We start from the raw sequence: 19,962 nt of genomic DNA, 5'->3' as shown, positions 1-19,962 counted from the left end.
TTAACATTAATTAAAAAATAGTTTAATAAGAAATAAAGCTGTAGAAATTCAAAATTATTACAATAATTTCAAATGCTGACTAATCAAATCCCGGAATCTGGTGTTACAAGTACATGAGCATATTAGAAGTGCTACAATCAAATGTCTGAATGAAAATACAACTGTTTGAAACGAAATAAACAGTAAAACTAGTTAAGGAAAGGGACTTTAGGGGCTGCGATCGTCGTGCAGCTATACCTCAAATCTCCGTAAAAAGCTAATCCGAGCAAGCCTCTACTAGCTGCTGCTGGGACCAACACCAGAATCTGCACAAGAAGTGCAGAAGTGTAGCATGAGTACAACAGACCCCGTATACTCTGTAAGTGCCAAGCCTAACCTCAACGAAGTAGTGACGAGGCTATAACAAGGCACTCACTATAAGCTGTGCGAATATAAATAAAATAATAGCAGAAATAGAGGAAAAACAAGAATTCAATATAAAACCGAAACTGAAAACACATAACAGAGGACCCTAGAATAACACCTATGCTCAACTTCTCAATTCAACACGGATACAGTAATAACAGTTAAACACAGTAAGATATGTTATCTCTGTTGCGGCACGTAACCCGATCCATAAATATATATAAATATCGTTGCGGCGTGCAACTCGATCCCAAACATTAATACCAATATCCATTACGTCGTGCAATCCGATCCCACATAATAATATCAATATCCGTTGCGGCATGTAATCCGATCCCACATAATAATACCAATAACCGTTGCGGCATGCAACCCGATCCCACACATTAATAATATAAATGAACATCTACAACTAACTATGGCGTAACTCAGATAAAATGCAATAAAAGAATTACATAATTAAAAACATAAAATGGATCAAAGTAGTTATCTAACAATACACAAGGTCGATAAGCAAGTAAAGACATTCAATAAATAAAGACACAGATACATGAAAACAATTAGCAATTAAGGCATGTAACGGATAAAGGCATAAATTTAACAAGTAAAGGCAAGTAACAATTAAAGCATTTAACAAGTAATAACATAGATTAAATGAAGGCATGAAATAATTAAAAATAATAAATAAATATTCCAACCCGCATGCTTAACTTGTGACCATGTATATACACTCGTCACCTTGCATATACGCCGTCCCCGGACATAAATCAAATATCAAATAATCTAATCAAGTCCTAATTCCCTCAAGTCAAAGATAGACACGACACTTACCTCTTTGCGCAACCAACCCAACAATCAACCACGGCTTTTCCTTTCGAACAAGCCTCCAAACCAACTAAATCTAGCCAAATATTATTTAAACAATTTAAAATAAGCTTTAGAAACTACCCACGAATGAAACAGATTCAATCGATGAATTTGAAAAAGTCAACTCCGTGCCCAATTGGTCAAAATCTGAGATTCAGACTAAAATTCGATAACTCATTCACTCTCGAGCCCGGTTATATAATTTGTTTCGAAATCGACCTCAATTTGAGGTCTAAATCTCAATTTTATAAAATTCCTAAATTCTACTCAAATCTCTAATTTCTACCATAAAAATTCTAAATTTGGAGTTAAAAACTCATGAAAAGTAATGGCGAATTGAAAGAAAGCGGATTAGAGTTGCTTACCAATGATTTTAGGAAGAAGAACTCTAAAGAAAATTGCCTCTAGAGTGTTTAGGGTTGAGAAAAGGTGTAAAATGAGCTAAGTCCCATTTTTTCTCTTTTACCGAGTTGTAGGTATCGCAATTGCGAATTGTTGTTCATAATTGCGACCATCGCAAATGCGAAACACTGGTCGCAAATGCGAACAATACCCCCAACCTGCTAAAGTCGCAACTGTGACAAAAACAATGCATTTGTGATACAATCCTTCATCTCAAATGCGGTCAAAGGTTCACAATTGCGAACCTGACTAAGTCTGCTGTCCAGTCGCAAAAGTGACCAAGCATTCACAAAAGCAATCCAGTGATATCTACAATTGCGAATAACTCTTTGCAAATGCGAAGACCGCCCAACCCAGCCCATTTTCGCAAATGCGAGCTCGATTTTGCAAAAGCGGAGTTCGCATTTGCGAACAGATCCTCGCAAATGCGAGACCTGCAGATCAACACCAGAAACTGAAGCACACCAGCTATCTCAAATCATTCAAAACTCATCTGATACACATCCGAAATTCACCCCAGCCCCTCGAGCTCCAAACCAAATATGCACACAAGTATAATAACATGCTACAAACTTTCTCACTACCTCAATTCATCAAAATAACATCAAATAACATGAATTGATCATCAATGCTCATGACTTTCAACTTGAAAATTTATTTTTTATATTTTTTCACATAACACACCAAAATGCGCTCTGGTCATCCCGAATCCCAATCAAACGTGCGTACAAGTCCAAAAATATCATACAAACCTACCGGAATCATCTAAACACCGATCCGAGTTCGTTTAACAAGAATGTAGACCGTGGTCAACTCAAATCCCATTTTAAGCCTAAAATCACTTTTTCTTCAAATATTTATGAATTGTTTTTTGAACAACGATGCGGACCATGCACGTAAATAAATAAATATCAAATGAAGCTAACAAAGGTCTCAAAACACAAAAATAAAAGCTAGTATCAAAATGACCTATGGGTCATCACATTTTTCACCTCTAAAAGAAACGTTCGTCCTCGAACGGACATAAAAAGTATCTGGATTGGTAAAAAGACGGGGGTAACTAATTTGCATATTGGACTCGGACTCCCACGTAGCTTCCTCATTCGTATGACCTCTCCATTGCACTTAGAAGGAAAACTCTTGGATCTCAACTTGCGAACCTGCCGGTCTAGAATAGCTACTGGCTCTTCCTCGTGGGTCAGATTTTCATCAAGCTGCACCGTGCTGAAGTCCAAGACATGTGAGTTATCGTCATGGTAATTCTAAAGCATGCAAACATGAAATACCAGATGTACCCCTGCTAGGCTACGAGGCAATGCAGGCCTGTAAGCAACCTCCCTAACTCTCTCTAAGATCTCAAACGTGCCAATAAATCTTGGGCTCAACTTGTCCTTCTTCCCAAACCGCATAATACCCTTCATAGGCTACATTCGGAGAAGAGCCTTCTCATTCACCATGTAAGCTACATCTCAAACCTTCCGGTCCATATAAATCTTCTGTCTGTACTGAGCTGTACGAAGTTGCTCTTGAATCACCTTAACCATTTCCTTAGCATCACATACCAAATCAGTGCCCAACAATCTAGCCTCTCCGGGCTCGAACCAACCAATTGGCATACGACATTGCCTCCCATATAAGGACTCGTACAGGGCCATCTGGATGCTCGACTGATAGTTATTATTATAGGCAAACTGTACTAGAGGTAAGAACTGGTCCCATGAACCTACGAAATCAATAACACATGCGCGTAACATGTCCTCCAAGATCTGAATAGTGCGCTCGGACTTCTGAGGATGAAATGCAGTACTCAGCTAGACCCGCGTGCCCAACTCACGCTGCACGGCTCTCCAAAAATGTGATGTGAACTACGTGCCCCAGTTAGAAATGATGAAAATGGGCACGCCGTGTAGACGGATAATCTCCTGGATGTAAATCTGAGCCAACCGCTCTGAAGAATAGGAAGTCACCACCGGAATGAAGTGTGCAGACTTAGTCAAACGGTACACAATAACCCAGACTGCTTCATATTTCCTCAAGGCGCGTGATAAGCCTACTACAAAATCTATAGTGATGCGCTCCCACTTCCACTCTAGTATTTCCAATCTCAGCGTCAATCCACCCGGTTTCTGATATTCATACTTCACCTATTGATAATTCAAACACCGAGATACATAAGCAACGATGTCTTTCTTCATCCTTCGCCACCAATAGTATTGTTTCAAGTCACGATACATCTTTGTGACATATGGGTGAATGGAATAGCATGAACTGTGTGCCTCCTCAAGGATCAACTCTGTCAACCCATCAATATTTGGAATAGAAATACGACCCTAAAGTCGCATAACCCCATCATCACTAATCACAACTTCATTAGAACCACACCGTTGCACCGTGTCTTTTAACACCAACAAGTGAGGATCATCAAACTGGCGAGCCTTGATATGCTCCAACAACAAAGACTGTGCCACAGCACAAGCAAAAACCTAGCTAGGCTCCGAAACATCCAATCTCACAAACCGTTTAGCCAAAGCCTGAACCTCCATGGCTAGTGTCCTCTCTGCTACCGATAAATATGACAAATTGCTCATGCTCTCAGCCTTCCTACTCAATGCGTCGGCCACTACATTGGCCTTCCCTAGACGATATAATATGGTGAGATCACAGTCTTTCAACAACTCTAACCATCTCCGCTGCTGAAAATTAAGGTCTTTCTGCTTGAACAGGTGCTGGAGACTCTGATGGTCGGTATAGACCTCACATGGAACTCCATATAGATAGTGTCTCTAAATCTTTAGCGCGTGAACAATGGCTACCAACTCTAAATTACGCACATGGTAATTCTTCTCATGAACCTTCAACTGCCGAGACGCGTAGGCAATCACCCTACTGTCCTGCATCAATACTATAACAAGCCCAATATGTGATGTATCACGATATACGGTGTAAGATCCCGAACCTGTAGGCAACACCAACACTACTGCTGTAGTCAATGCAGTCTTGAGCTTCTGAAATCTCAACTCACACTCATCGGACCACCTAAAAAGAGCACCCTTTTGGGTCAACTTGGTTAATGGGGCTGAGATAGATGAAAACCCCTCCACGAACCGATGGTAATAACCCGCCAAACCCAAAAAACTCCGAATCTCTGTAGCTGAAGTAGGTTTAGGCTAGTTCTGAACTGCCTCAATCTTCTTCGGATCCACCTTAATGCCCTCGGAAGATACAACATGGCCCAAAAAGATAACCGAGTCCAACCAGAACTCACACTTTTAAAACTTGGCATATAACTGACGATCCCTCAGAGTCTGAAGTATGATCCACAGATGCCGCTCATGCTCCTCTCAACTGTGGATTAAACCAAAATATCATCAATGAAGACGATCACAAAAGAATCCATATAGGGCTTGAACACCCGGTTCATCAAATCCATAAAGACTCCCGGGGCATTAGTCAAGCCAAATGACATCACTAAGAACTCGTAGTGACTATACCAAGTCTGAAAAGCTGTCTTAGGGAAATCCGATGCCGTAATCTTCAGCTGATGGTAGTCAGATATCAAGTCAATCCTGGAAAATACCTTGGCACCCTGAAGCTGGTCAAATAAGTCATCAATCATCGGAAATGAATACTTGTTCTTGATAGTGACTTTGAACAACTGTTGATAATCTATACACATACTCATCGTTCCATCCTTCTTCTTCACAAACAATGCTGGTGCACCCCAAGGCAAGACACTAGGCCTAATGAATCCCTTATCGAACAAATCCTTCAACTGCTTCTTCAATTATTTCAACTCAACTAGGTCCATACGGTATGGTGCGGTGGAAATGGACTGAGTGCCCAGAACCAAGTTAATGCAGAAATTAATATCTCTGTCGGGTGGCATCCCTGCCAGATTTGTAGGAAAAACCTCTGGGAACTCGTACACAACTAGTACTGAGTCCATGGAAGGAACCTACATACTAGGATCACGGATATAGGCCAAATATGCCAAACACCCCTTCTCGACCATACTCCGAGCCTTCACATATGAAATGACCATGCTAGTAAAATGGCTAGTAGTCCCTTTCCACTCCAATCGAGGCAATCCCGACATGGCTAATGTGACAGTATTGGCGTGACAGTCCAAAATAACGTGATAAGGTGACAACCAATCCATGCCTAAGATCATGTCAAAATCTACCATATCAAGAAGTAGGTCTATTCTAGTCTCATAGCTCCCAATAGTGACCAAACAAGCATGATATACCCGATCTACCACAATAGAATCTCCGGTAGGCGTAAACACATAAACATGAGCACTCAAAGAATCACGAGACATATCCAATATGAAGAAAATTAGAATGTCACATATAAATAACTAAAAATCAGATCAAATAGAATTGATGCATATCTATGGAAAATTGGAATAATACCTGTGATGACCACATCCGTTGACTCTACCTTAGGTATGGCTGGGAATACATAAAAATAGGCCTGAGCCCCACCACTCTAACCTCCGCCTCTCGTATAGCCTCTAACCAGATGGCCTCCACCTCTAACGGCCAGACCACCACCTCTAGCTGCCTGAACCCCACCTCTAGCTGGCTGAGCGGGCGATGGAGCAACCAATTCCAGAACCATGACACGTGAACCCTATTTAGGCACGCTACTCATAAGTCTGGGAAAGTACCTCCTGATATGCCGCGTACCTCCACACTCAAAGCAGTTTCTCGATTGTTATGACTGTTGAATCCGGGACTGACTCTGACGGCCCAGATAAACACCGTGATAACTCTAAATCGGCGGTGCACTTATGGGAGTTGGAGGTGACCTATAGGCTAGCTGCTCAGGATCAGACCCATAAGAACCACGACTGCCCTAAATACCATATACTACCTGAAGCGCTAACTGAATCGGCCTGTGAGGATGGCCTATACCAAATGAGCCTCTACCTCTAGACGAGACACCACTAAAACCACCAAAATAATGAGGCCTTTTCTTAGATACCGCCTCTCTATCCTGACCACAAATCCTCTCGATCTGTCTAGTAATCTCTACAACCCGACTGAAAGAAATATCATCCTCAGTCTCTGATAAGTGGGGATTTTGACTACTTATTAGCTCCCTTTAGCTTTCGTTTTAGTCCAAAAACGTTTAATTGTGTTCCCAAAAACTGATGAAATGTGCTTCATTACAGGAATATTGGAAGATAAGACCCCGAGATGAAATCCAACCCAAGAAGGAGTAATTTGAACTCAAGGACAAAAAAAGCACAAAAGCTCAGAAGTGCGGACCGCAGAATATCATCTGTGGCCGCAGGTTGTGAAGAAAAACCCATAAGAGATTGGTGCAAAGTGCGGTCCACACATAAACTGTGCGGTTGCAGAAGATGGGTCAAAGCAAAGTTCAGAGAACCTACATTTCAAGTCTACCAAAAGTGTTGACCGCACAATTATTGTGCGGCTGCAGAAAAAGAGTTGTGCGGCCGCAATTACAATTGTGCGGACCGTAGAAGAGCAAGGTGAGGCTGTAGTTACTATTCTGCGAGCCACAGAAAGAATGCAATGCGACCGCAATTCAAAATTATGCAGCAGAAGACTTCCTATCCTATCAAGCTGAAGAAAAGTGCGGACCGCACATGGAATTGTGTGGCCGCAGAACCTCCGAAAGGGCATTTTTCTCCGAAATTTCCAGCCTTGTATAAATAGAAGAGTTTCACTTTTTAGGTTAACTTTTGACATCAGCTGCTACAGTAGACGGTTCCTTTTACTCTTTTTAGTAGTTTTTGCTATTTTGAGCTTTTTGAACATAAAGTTTATCAATTTAATTAGCAATATGGGTTTAATTATAATTTCTTCTCCTATTTCTTCCATTTTAAGTATGAGTAGCTAGATTTTCACTAGGGTTGTGACCCAATCCTAGTGTGTAAACTTAATGGGTGTTTGTTTATTACTTGTTTATGGTTGGGTATTTATTATTTAGCCTTGTTATTGCTTTGATTAGAAGAATTAATAGTTACAAACATTAGTTCATGCCTATTATCTTTACTTGAGAAAGAGAGACTTAGTCTAGGAAAACTTGGCTAGCAAGAAATTGGGTCAATCGAGAGATTGATAAGCCCAATTAAAGGGTTGAACCTAGAGATAGTAAAACCCGATTTGATCTTTTTATCAACCTTTTTGTTCAATACCCATTTGTTCTTGAGAAAGTCAAATTGGGCCAAATCACTCTCTGACCGAGAGGTATTGAGTGGGTAACTGAGTGTTGATAGCTATAATACACCCTGACCAATAAAATAAGCTTTAAAGTTCACAACCCATTAGGCAAACACTTAGGCGAAGGTCATAGCCCTATGCCTTTTACAACATTTGAAAAAAAAACAAAAACAATCTTCTAGTTTTATTTCTTAAATTGCAATTGTAGTTTAGATTAAACTTTAAAACAACTAATTTTTGCGGAAGTACAAATTTGGATATACAAACTCACACGCTAAGATATATACTACTAACTCCCATACATATAGCTCCCTGTGAAATTCGACCCCGACTCTTGTTGGGTATTAGTATTGCATCGACCGTTTTAATAACCTCAAATAGAGGAGTGAAATTGAACGAGATCACGAGCGGTTCCACACCTGGTGTTGTCGAATAAAAGGTATGGAAGTGCTATAGTCCCTCCCCGTATTAGGGCGGGAAATCTCCAAATAACCAACGTGATGCTCACTTTGCTCGAGCGACGAGGGTTCTTCACCGGTGCACCGGGTCAAAATACATATAAACATTTGAAGGGGTTCGTAGATATGTGTTGGGGGAGCAAACAAACAGATGTCTCCGAGTATGCTTTGAGGCTAAGGCTTTTTCCCTTCTCTCTACGGGGAAAATCTTTAGATTGGTTAGAACGTTTGCCAAATCATTGCATTCATACTTGGGATGAACTAGCGGAGAAATTTATCTCTAAGTGCTTCTCCCCCGAGCACATGGCTATTCTTCTGGATGAAATTCTAGCATTCAAGTAAGAGCCCAATGAACCACTACACGAGATATGGTGAAAGAGTTTTCCAACAATGATATGATGGAGAACATGATTCAACAAACATTCTATCGAGGGTTCGGTACAACCAACCAATGTGTAGTGAATCAACTTGCTGGTGGGAACATGACTATGCCTTATACGGAGGCATGTGATATTTTGGATGAGATGGAGGATACTTCATCGGCGTGGCAATCTAGAGCCAATGTTCCACAAGGTGACCCTAATGTGATTCTTCTTCATAAAGAGTTACATGACCATGGACAAGCCATAGCCGAGTTGACAACCACCATGAACCAATTGGTAAAGGCTCAACTTCAACAAGTGCAAAACCCGAGGTAAGTCAATGCTATGGAGGGAGTCAATATGATAGTGAACGAGCGAAGAACAAGAAGTCCACAAGTGCAACAAAGAGTGGACAATTTTGTGCAAGATGATAGTGAATTTGATCAAGGTGATTCTTACAATGACCAAGAAGAAGAGGTCCAATATGTGAATAAATTTTCAAGGGCAAAGAAACAACTTCCAAGGCCCTAGTCAACAACACTGGAGACCTTCAAACAATCAAGGAAATTGGAATTCTCAAAATGAAGGTAATTGGAGTGGTAGAAACAATCAAGGCAATTGGAATAACAACAATCAAGGCAATTGGAGTGGAAGCAATAAACAAGGGAATTGGCATAACAATACTAACCAAGGCAATTGGGGAGGCAACAACCAAGTCGGGGGGAACAACAATCAAGGAAATCGGGGGTCGGGTTTTCAAAGGCCCCCGATGTCTCAACAACCGAGCAACCCACCTCCTTATCCTTCCCATGGTCCTAGTTCATCCAATAATGAAATGGGTCGTATTGAGAACTTGTTCAAATAAATAATGGACAAGAATGCCGATTCCGATGCCCAACTTGCTTCACACAACACATCGATCCGCAATCTAGAGGTGCAAATTGGTCAAATCTCTCAAGCATTAAATTCTCGTCCTAAGGGTACACTACCAAGTGATACGGTGGTGGACCCGAAGGGTGGGAACAATACGGGGCATGCCATGGCCGTTACTACAAGAAGTGGAAGAGGTGGGAATGCACCCACCTCGAGTCAAAGGCAACTGGTGGATGATGAGTAAGTGGTAGAAGAAGAGGAGATCCTAACCAATGTAGTGCAAGCAAATAATAAAGTGCAGATTGATATTGATGACATGGTGGAAGAGACTCAAGAGGATATGAACCCGTCTATGGATCATGTGATTGACATACTAGAACCGATAGTGCAAAAGGCTAAGGCATCATTGCCTAAGCCACCTCCTCCCTATCCTCAAAGGCTTACCAAGAAAAATGGCGTGAATCAATTCAAAAAGTTCATTGATATGATGAAAAGTCTCTCGATAAATATGCCATTAGTTGAAGCCTTAGAGAAAATTCCCGGTTATGCCAAGTTTATGAAGGACTTGGTGACAAAAAAGCGATCGATGAATTTTGAAATTATCAAAGTCACTCACCAAGTGAGTGCAATTGTGCATTTGATGGCTCCTAAGTTGGAAGATCCCGGTGCTTTCACAATCCCTTGTACCATTTGAAGTATCGAGTTTGCAAAAGCTCTTTGTGATCTTGGGGCAAGTATAAATTTGATGTCCTATTCGGTTTTTAAGACATTGGTAATTGGGCAATCAAGACCCACATCTATGAGATTACAAAATGACCGATCGAACAATGAAGAGACCACTGGGGGTGATTGAAGATGTATTGTTTCGAGTTGACAAGTTCATTCTCCCAACGGATTTTGTTATTCTTGATTGTGAAGTGGACTATGAGGTACCGATTATTCTTGGTAGACCTTTACTTTCTACGGGGAAGGCTCTTGTTGATGTGAAAGCTGGAGAACTCACTTTCCGGGTGGGTGATGAAAAGGTGGTGTTCCATGTGTGTAAATCTATAAGGCAACCAAATAGCAATGAAGTTTGTTCTTTCGTGGACTTGGTGACCGATGTGATTATTGATGATACAAGTGCAACGATTAATGTGGATGATATGTTGGAGGTCGTCTTGCTCAATTTTGATGATGACGAGATGGAGGGCTTCATGGAATGTGTTAATTCTTTGTAAGGAATGGGGTCGTATAACTATGCACCCCGGAAACTTTCCTTGGATCTTGAGAATGGGAAATATCCTCCTACAAAGCCTTTAATTGAAGAGCCTCCTATCTTGGAGTTGAAGCCATTGCCTCCATATCTCAGGTATGAATTCCTTGTCCCTTGTTCGATTTTACCTGTTATTCTTTCCTCTTGTTTGACTAATGTGTAGGTTGATTCGACATTGGCGGTGCTCCACAAGAGGAAGAAAGCTATTGGGTGGACTTTGGCGGATATTCAGGGAATAAGCCCTGCATTTTGCATGCACAAGATTAACTTGGAGGAAGATGCCAAACCCTCCATTGAGCATCAAAGGAGACTCAATGAAGCCATGCAAGACGTGGTCAAAAAGGAGATCATCAAGTGGTTATATGCCGGGGTTGTCTACACCATTTTTGATAGTTCGTGGACTTCTCCGGTGCAATGTGTTCCTAAGAAGAGGGGCATAACTATGGTCACCAATGATAAGAACGAGTTGATTCCAACAAGAACGATAACCGGATGGAGAGTGTGTATGGACTATTGGAAGCTAAACAAAGTCACAAGGAAAGACCATTTCCCACTCCCCTTTCTTGACCAAATGCTTGATAGGTTGGCCAGCCGTGCTTTCTATTGCTTTCTAGATGGATATTCGGGCTACAACCAAATCCTTATTTCCACAGAAGATCAAGAGAAAACAACTTTCACTTGTCCCTACGGCACTTTCGCTTTCAAGCGGATGTCATTTGGCTTATGCAATGCATCGACAACTTTTCAACGGTGTATGATGGCGATCTTTATGAATATGGTAGAGTACTACCTTGAAGTCTTCATGGATGACTTTTCGGTAGTCGGGGATTCCTTTGATGATTTCTTGGCAAATTTGGATAAAGTATTGGCAAGGTGTGAAGAAACGAACTTGGTGTTGAATTGGGAGAAATGCCATTTCATGGTCGAGGAGGGCATTGTCCTTGGCCACAAAATTTCAAAGAAGGGCATTGAGGTCGACAAGGCAAAGATAGAGGTAATTTCTAAACTTCCACCTCCAACATCAGTGAAAGGCGTGAGAAGTTTCTTAGGTCATGCGGGGTTCTACCAGCGCTTCATAAAGGAGTTTTCCAAAGTGGTGAACCCCTTCTGCAAGCTTTTAGAGAAAGATGCTAAATTTCACTTCAATGATGATTTCATGAGAGCCTTTGAATTGCTAAAGTTCAAGTTGACTACTACTCCTATTATCACCGCTCCTAATTGGAGTATTCCTTTTGAGCTCATGTGCGATGCTAGTGATGTAGCGGTTGGAGCAGTTTTGGGGCAACGTGTCAACAAGATTTTTCATCCGGTCTACTATGCTAGTAAGACCATGAATGATGCCCAAGTCAATTATACCGTTACAGAGAAAGATCTCCTTGCCATTGTGTTTGCAATTGAGAAGTTTCGCCCGTACTTTATGGGTGCAAAAGTTATTGTTCACAGGGACCATGCGGTACTTTGTTATCTTATTAGCAAGAAAGATTCAAAAGCTAGGTTGATGAGATGGGTTCTATTGTTTCAAGAGTTTGATATTGACATTCAAGATCAGAAAGGGAGTGAAAATCAAGTGGCAGACCACTTGTATCGTTTGGAGGAGGATGGGAGGCTGCATGATGGCCTTAAAATCAATGAATCCTTCCCCGATGAGTAACTCTTGGCCATTTCAATGAAGGAGGTGCCATGTTTCGCCGATCTAGCAAACTTCCTTGTGTGTGGAATCATCCCGGATGAGTTCTCTTCAAATCAAAGGAAGAAGCTCAAACGGGATTGTCAAGATTATTATTGGGACGAGCCTTACCTCTTCCGGATTCGCATGGATGGGGTAATTAGAAGGTGTGTACCGGATGAAGAGCAAAATATTATTTTTGAGGCTTGCCATTCTTCGCCTTATGTGGTCACCATGGCGGAGCAAGAACGACGGCTAAAGTACTAAGTTGTGGTTTCTATTGGCCCACTCTCTACAAAGATGCAAGTGATATGGTGAAAATATGTGATGAATTCCAATGGGCCGGTAGAATCTCGAAAAAGAATGAAATGCCTCTCACTACCATTTTGGAGATCGATATCTTTGATGTGTGGGGTATTGACTTCATGGGTCCTTTTATGAGTTCTTGTGAAAACACCTACATCTTGGTCGCGGTTGATTATATGTCTAAATGGGTTGAGGCTGTTGCTATACCCAACAATGAAGCGAGGAGTGTGGTTACGTTCTTGAAGAAGAATATTTTCACACGATTTGGTACTCCGCGGGCTATCAAATGCGATGGGGGGTCACATTTTTGCAACAAGGCTTTTGACACTTTGCTTAGCAAGTATGGTTTCACTCATATAGTTACGACTCCCTATTATCCTCAAGCTAGCGGTCAAGTGGAAGTTTCCAACCGGGATATAAAGAATATCTTATCCAAAATAGTGAATGCTAACCGGACAGATTGGTCAAAGAAGCTTGATGATGCATTATGGGCTTATCAGACTGCTTTCAAAACTCCTATCGGGATGTCTCCATACCGGTTGGTGTTTGGCAAAGCTTGTCATCTTCCAGTGGAACTTGAGCACAAAGCCATGTGGGCTTTAAAGAAGTTAAATCTTGATTGGGATGCAACTACTAACTTGCGGGTTGCACATTTGAATGAATTGGATAAGTTCCGGTACCATGCATATGCAAGTTCATCCTTGTACAAAGAGAGAATGAAGTACCTTCATGACAAATACATCCGAAACAAAGAGTTCAAGGTGGGCAATCTTGTTTTGTTGTTCAACTCACGATTGAAGAGGTTTCCCGTAAAGCTGAAATCCAAATGGAGTGGTCGCTTTGAAACTGTGGGTGTGACACCTTTTGGTGCATTGGACTTAAAGAACAAATATGATTAGGTATTCCGAGTCAATGGTAACCGGGTGAAGCATTATTTGGGACAAGTTGATGATGGCCACGCGGTGGTAGTTATTCATTTGAAGTGATGGTAATCTGCGTCGTGCCGCGACGTTAAATCAGGCGCTTCTTGGGAGGTAACCCATGTTTTCTTTTCCTTTTTCTTTTCTTCTTTTGTATATAGGTGTTATTTTGTGCTAACTGGACTTGAAGTGTGTTGTAGGAATGAGTGTGCTTTACAGGATCTGTGCTCAGAAAATTGGCTTAGTGTGGAAAAAGTGCGGGCCGCACAATTAGGAGTGCTATAGTAGAAAGCAACTGCAGCTGCACAATTCTTGTGTGGACCGCACAATTTGGAAATGAAAAATGCAAACTCTCTAAAGTTTGGTCTGTCAGATAAATGGACAACCTGCAGCCGCACATCAAATTCAGCGGTCCGCAGCCAAAATCTGTGGTCGCACCATAAATTGTGCGGACCACAGATCAACAAAGGCTATTGAGCCTCCAGGTAACAGAGTATGGACCGCGGCCAAAATCTGCGGCCGCACTCCTCCTTTGTTCCCCAAGTCTGCCCGCAAGTATAAATAGTAGCCTAAGGCTACTGTACTAAGTTTTCCCCTCTCTAAGCACTCTAAATTCTAAAACTTGGAAATCATCTGTTCAATCATCTGCCACACTCCATCAACATCTCTGATCATTTAGTTGCACTCCTTCATATCTGGTATGCTTCAATTACACATAGAATTTTTCAATTTTTTTAGTTTAATTTGCAAATTTATAGGTAGTTTAGGCCATTTGTCAATAAATTTAAATTTTACTACCATGTGGGGTTTAATCTGTAATGGGTCAATTGCTAATTTCTTTATAGGGACTGGCTAAATTGATTGGCATGCTTAAATTTTAATACCATTTTAAATTTATGGAAAACTTTAAAACCCTAGAAGTCTGATCGATTTGGTTTTGAAATCTGCGGCCGTACAACAAATTGTGCGGTCCGTAGAAGTAGAGAATAGGGTTCTTTGTTCAAGAATGATTCTGCGGCCGCAATTGAAATTATGCGGACCGTAGAAATTCCACCGCGATCGCAGAAAACTGTGTGCGGCAGCAGAAAAGACCAATCTCTGTCATCAAAGAGTTGGCACTTTTGGGAAATCTAATGTGCGCCCGCAAACATAATTGTGCGGACCACACTTCATTCCTGCGGTCGCACCCAAAATTGTGCGGATCACAGTTCCATTTCTATGACCGCAAGTTCAAATTGTGCGGTCCGCACACCTTAGTCTGCGACCGCACTTGTAATTGTGCAGACCGCACTTCCCCAGCCTGCAAATATATTCTCAACTATGTTTTACTGTCTGTTTGCAATTGAACTATAACTGACTGATGTTGTTTCTTGTTACAAAAAATAGTTAGATCTCGTGGCCGCGGTGACACTTCAAAGGGGAGGGGTGAACATTCCAAAGGTCGAGGCAGGAGCACTTTACCCCTCGCCCTTCAGAATATAATCAACAAGAAAGCTACAACGGTCTGAGAAAGATAGCCCGAGCCCTCCGAATCTAGTTCATATGCCTTATCTCGGGAAGCATCGGAGGGCGACTCAGTGCAAGAGCAGCCTGCAGTCCAATCACAGCCACACCAGCCATAGGGAAGGTATCAACTCCGAGATGAGCCTTCCTCCTCACATATCACTTCCGAGGGTTCGGAGAGTGCAAGTTAGTCTTCAGAGCCCTCTTCTACACCTGTCCCTGAGGCACCAGTAGCTAATATTGACGATATTACGGATGATAGCTGAGGGGGGTGATACTACAGTTGCCGACCTTGAGAGGTCGAAGAAGAAAGAGTTCTAGAAGGACCGTTTTGTGAGTCTAGCTGCCTTCACCAGATTCCGTGGGTGGTGGCTGGTGAGATCGCTCACTCTTGAGTGACAGTTCCAGCTTAAAGATCTTGACAAGTACAATCCAGAAGTGTTGAGACAGTTCCAAGAGAGGAAGGGGTAGATGTGGTTCACCCAATCAGTTGTGGATGCCAAGGAGTATTTGGTCCGGGAGTTCTATGCCAATGTGGCACATATTAAGAAAGGGACCAAAAGTTACAAAAGTGAGAAATCTGAAGGTGCGGTTCGACCAGCACACACTGAACTCCTACTTGGGGTTTAAGGACGTTGAGCCGGCACAGTACTTGGAGAAGATGGCGATGTAGACCCGTGCCAGAACGAGACAAACTTACCTATTCCACGGGCAGTTCTAGTCACCTCTATTATGGTCGGGTACTCGATTAATGTAGGTGCCGTGATGTAGGCCAACATGTCAGTGGTCACCAGGCAGGCTGATACTTCCTACCCATATCCCAACACCCTCACAGAGTACCTTACGGATGCACGGGTAGAGCCTAGAGATTTTGACATGAAGGTTCGGGCAAACAAGCCCGTCTCTTGGTATTCTGTGATGGATCCGAAGAACCCGAGGAGAAAGGGTCAGCCGACTACTACCGTAGGCTAGTCTGATGAGCCTTCGGTGGTAGGTGCAGAGTCAGCTAATATGCCTTCCACTTTAGGAGAGCCTTCTGCTAGTGCAGTTGCCATGCCTCCACCTTCAGCCTCAGTGCCTCCCACCTCGTCTTTGAAGTCGGTGCCTATGCCTTCTGCTCTACTATGAGTGCTGCGAGTCTCCTAGACTTTGGTGAGCCTCAACAACTGGATGCAGATAGCTACTGTAAAGCTGACTGACATATCCAATCATGTTGCAGTATAGTTATCCATTCTGGCACCCCAGATTCGCCCCACAATTGAAGAAACTTTGAAGAAGCTCCTAGAAAATCAAAACACGATCATGGCCACTTTAGTGCAACATGGGACAGTGATCGAAGAGTTGGGCAAAGAGGTAAAGAAAATGAGAAAATGGTAGGCATCTAAGAAGTCAGTGGATGAACTTTGGAGCCAGGTTACAAAGCTTGCAGCAGCCGAAGACATTCCATTTGGTAGTTGATTGACCCGCACCACCCAGGCCCAGCTCCTACAGCACCTACAATACCAGTTGGCCAATCTGAGGAGCCAGACACTGCTGCTGACACTACTGAGGCAGTCCGTCAGATGTTCACCAACCCAGCCACTCCCGGACTTGAGGATGATGAGATCCAATTGGATGAGGATGAGGTTGGTGCCACTGCTGGGGACACAGAGATGGCCACAGAGCTATAGGGAGTTTTCTTCACTCTCACCCTTCTTTTACTCTTATGTTGTTAAGCATTGGGACAATGCTTATTTTTATTCGGGGGGTGGAGTTTCTTTGACATATTTTGATTACTATGTATTTTGATAACTATGAGACATTTAGCCTGTAATTAACTTATTACTATTTTCTTCTTCTTTATCATTATGTATATATTCTCCTCTTATCTCCCATTATGTATATCCGTTTTGCTTTCAATAGTTCTTTTGTTTTATAGCTTCTTTATCTTTATGTTTGTCTTCTTTTTGAATTAGTACTTTCTTATTGATTTAATAGCTTCTTTTTATGTCTTAGTGGATAATAAGCCTTTGGTTTTCTTAATGCCACGGTTCTTTCCAAAGGTGGTTTTTGTGTGAACCGGATGTCTCTTCCCAACGATAGATGGCGTGACAACCTTCTTAAGGAATTGAGTCCGTTTTTGATGTTTAGGTAATAATAGTAGTAGTAATAAATAAAAAAGACCCAATTGAGGCATACTTGAAGCCTCAAACATACGTCACTTGGTATCAACACACTTAACTACGTGCTTATGGTTTGAAATAAGGTTTTTGGAAAGAAATAGCTCTAGTTAGTTACCTTGTGACTCTCGTGTTGACTTAGACAATCATCGAGTGGTTCAATCGAACCTTAGTGATTTTTAATCTTGAATATGGTCGGTGTGGGCCCTGTACTCTATCCTCTTTAACAATCAAGCTACGTGAGAGGTGAGATATTGTTGTTGCAAGTCCAAGTACCCGTGCTAATGGTCTAGAACTTGCCTCGAATGTGTTTCTAGGCGAAATATTAAGTTTTGCTTGGCTTGATAAGTGATTGTAGGCTCTCCTTGACTCACTTAAAGTTTTCCATTGCCCACCAATGATGTTATCCCTAGTCAACCCATTTGAGCCTAAAACCTTTCTCATTTGATAACCATGTTACAAGCCTTTACCCGTTTTGCCGTGACCTTCTCTTAGCACCCGAGCATTCCTTAACACTCTTGTGAAATAATTGGCTAAAAATGTAAGTTTGGGAAAGATACGAGGAGTTTGAAAAAGGTATCAAGGCACAAAAGAGAAGAAATGAAGAGAAGGAAAGGCAAGAAAAAGAAAGAACAAAAAGAAAAATTCAAAAGGAAAGTGAATAAGTTGAAGAGTTGAAAGGGATTCAAAGAAAAGTAATGATGCAAAGCATGGAGAAATCAAAGAAGGAGAAAAATGAATATCTGGACCAAGAAAGAGTGATGTTAAATCTCTTTACTTCCCCTAAGGAAACGAAAATGCCTCAAAGAATTCGCAAAGCATGAGCCGAGAAAAGATAATGGAGTGATTCAGGAAAGATGAACCCATTCCATCATAGCATATCCAACCTTAGTCCAAAAGCCTTCATTACATTCCGAAAAAGCCCTACGTGATTTCAAGCCGAGTGGGCTTACATTAGTGGTGATTTACATGAGGGGAAAGCCTATGGTACTTAAAGCCGTACTTGCGGCATTCTTTTGAGAGAGACGAGCAAGCCTTTCATAAATCTTTGGATTGAGTGCTAAATTCTTAAGTGAGGTAGGCAAACGGAGAGTAGAGGAGGAGGAGTTTGGGATCCAGAATGACCTATATGAAAGAGCGAGCTTCCTTGATGAATAAAGTCAACTCTTGATGCTCAAGTGTCATATTAGACCTATCTATGCTTAAACGTTTAACTTGTTGCCATGTTAATAATTCATAAGTGGTGTGGGTAATTATTGGTCCCAATTGATGAGTGAATGACTCACCTTTGATTAGCTAGAATAGCTCTTAATTTGTGGAGGTGGGAATTACTTTATTTGCTTGAGGACAAGCAAATGCTTAAGTTTGGGGGAGTTGATAAGTGGGAATTTTGACTACTTATTAGTGCCTTTTAGCTTTCGTTTTAGTCCAAAAGAGTTTAATTGTGTTCCCAAAAACTAATAAAATGTGCTTCATTGCAGGAATATTGGAAGATGAGCCCCTGAGATGAAATCCAACTCAAGAAGGAGTAATCTTAACTCAAGGACAAAAAAGGCACAAAAGCTCAGAAGTGCGGACCGCAAATATCATCTGCGGCCGCAAGTTGTGAAGAAAAACCCATAAGAGATTAGTGCAAAGTGCGGTCCGCGCATGAATTATGCGGCCGCAGAAGCTGGGTCAGAGCAAAGTTCAGAGAACCTGCATCTCAAGTCTACCAAAAGTGCGGACTGCACAATTATTGTGCGGCCGCCATTATAATTGTGCAAAATGTATAAGAGCAAGGTGCGGCCGCAGTTACTATTCTGCAGACCGCAGAAAGAATGCAGTGCAACCGCAATTCAAAATTATGTGGCCGCAGACTTCCTATCCTGTCAAGCTGAAGAAAAGTGCGGACCGCACATGGAATTGTGCGACCGCAGAACCTCTTAAAGGGCATTTTTGTCCGAAAGTTTCAGCCTTGTATATATAGAAGAGTCATTTTTTTAGGTTAACTTTTGACACCAGCTGCTACAGTAAATGGTTCCTTTTACTCTTTTTAGTAGTTTTTGCTATTTTGAGATTTTAAACATAGAGTTTATCAATTTAATTAGCAATATGGGTTTAATTATCATTTCTTCTCCTATTTCTTCCATTTTAAGTATGAGTAGCTAGATTTCACTAGGGTTGTGACCCAACCCTAGTGTGTAAACTTAATGAGTGTTTGATTTATTGCTTGTTTATGGTTGAGTGTTTATTATTTAGCCTTGTTCTTGTTTTGTTTTGAAGAACTAATGGTTGCAAACATTAGTTCATGCCTATTTGACTTGGTCTGTACTTGAGAAAGAGAGACTTAGTCTAGGAAAACTTGGCTAGCAAGAAATTAGGTCAATCAAGAGATTGATAAGCCCAATTAAAGGGTTGAACCTAGAGATTGGTAAACCCAATTTGAGCTTTTTATGAACCGTTTCGTTCAATACCCATTTGTTCTTGAGAAATCCAAATTGGGCAAAAATACTCTTTGACCGAGAGGTATTGAGTGGGTAACCGAGTGTTGATAGCTATAATACACCCCGACTAATAAAACAAATTTTAAAGTTTACAACCCGTTAG

The sequence above is a fragment of the Nicotiana tabacum genome, chromosome 21 (assembly GCF_000715075.1).
Source record: "Nicotiana tabacum cultivar K326 chromosome 21, ASM71507v2, whole genome shotgun sequence".
Taxonomy (NCBI): domain Eukaryota; kingdom Viridiplantae; phylum Streptophyta; class Magnoliopsida; order Solanales; family Solanaceae; genus Nicotiana; species Nicotiana tabacum.
This window is presented reverse-complemented; position numbering follows the sequence as displayed.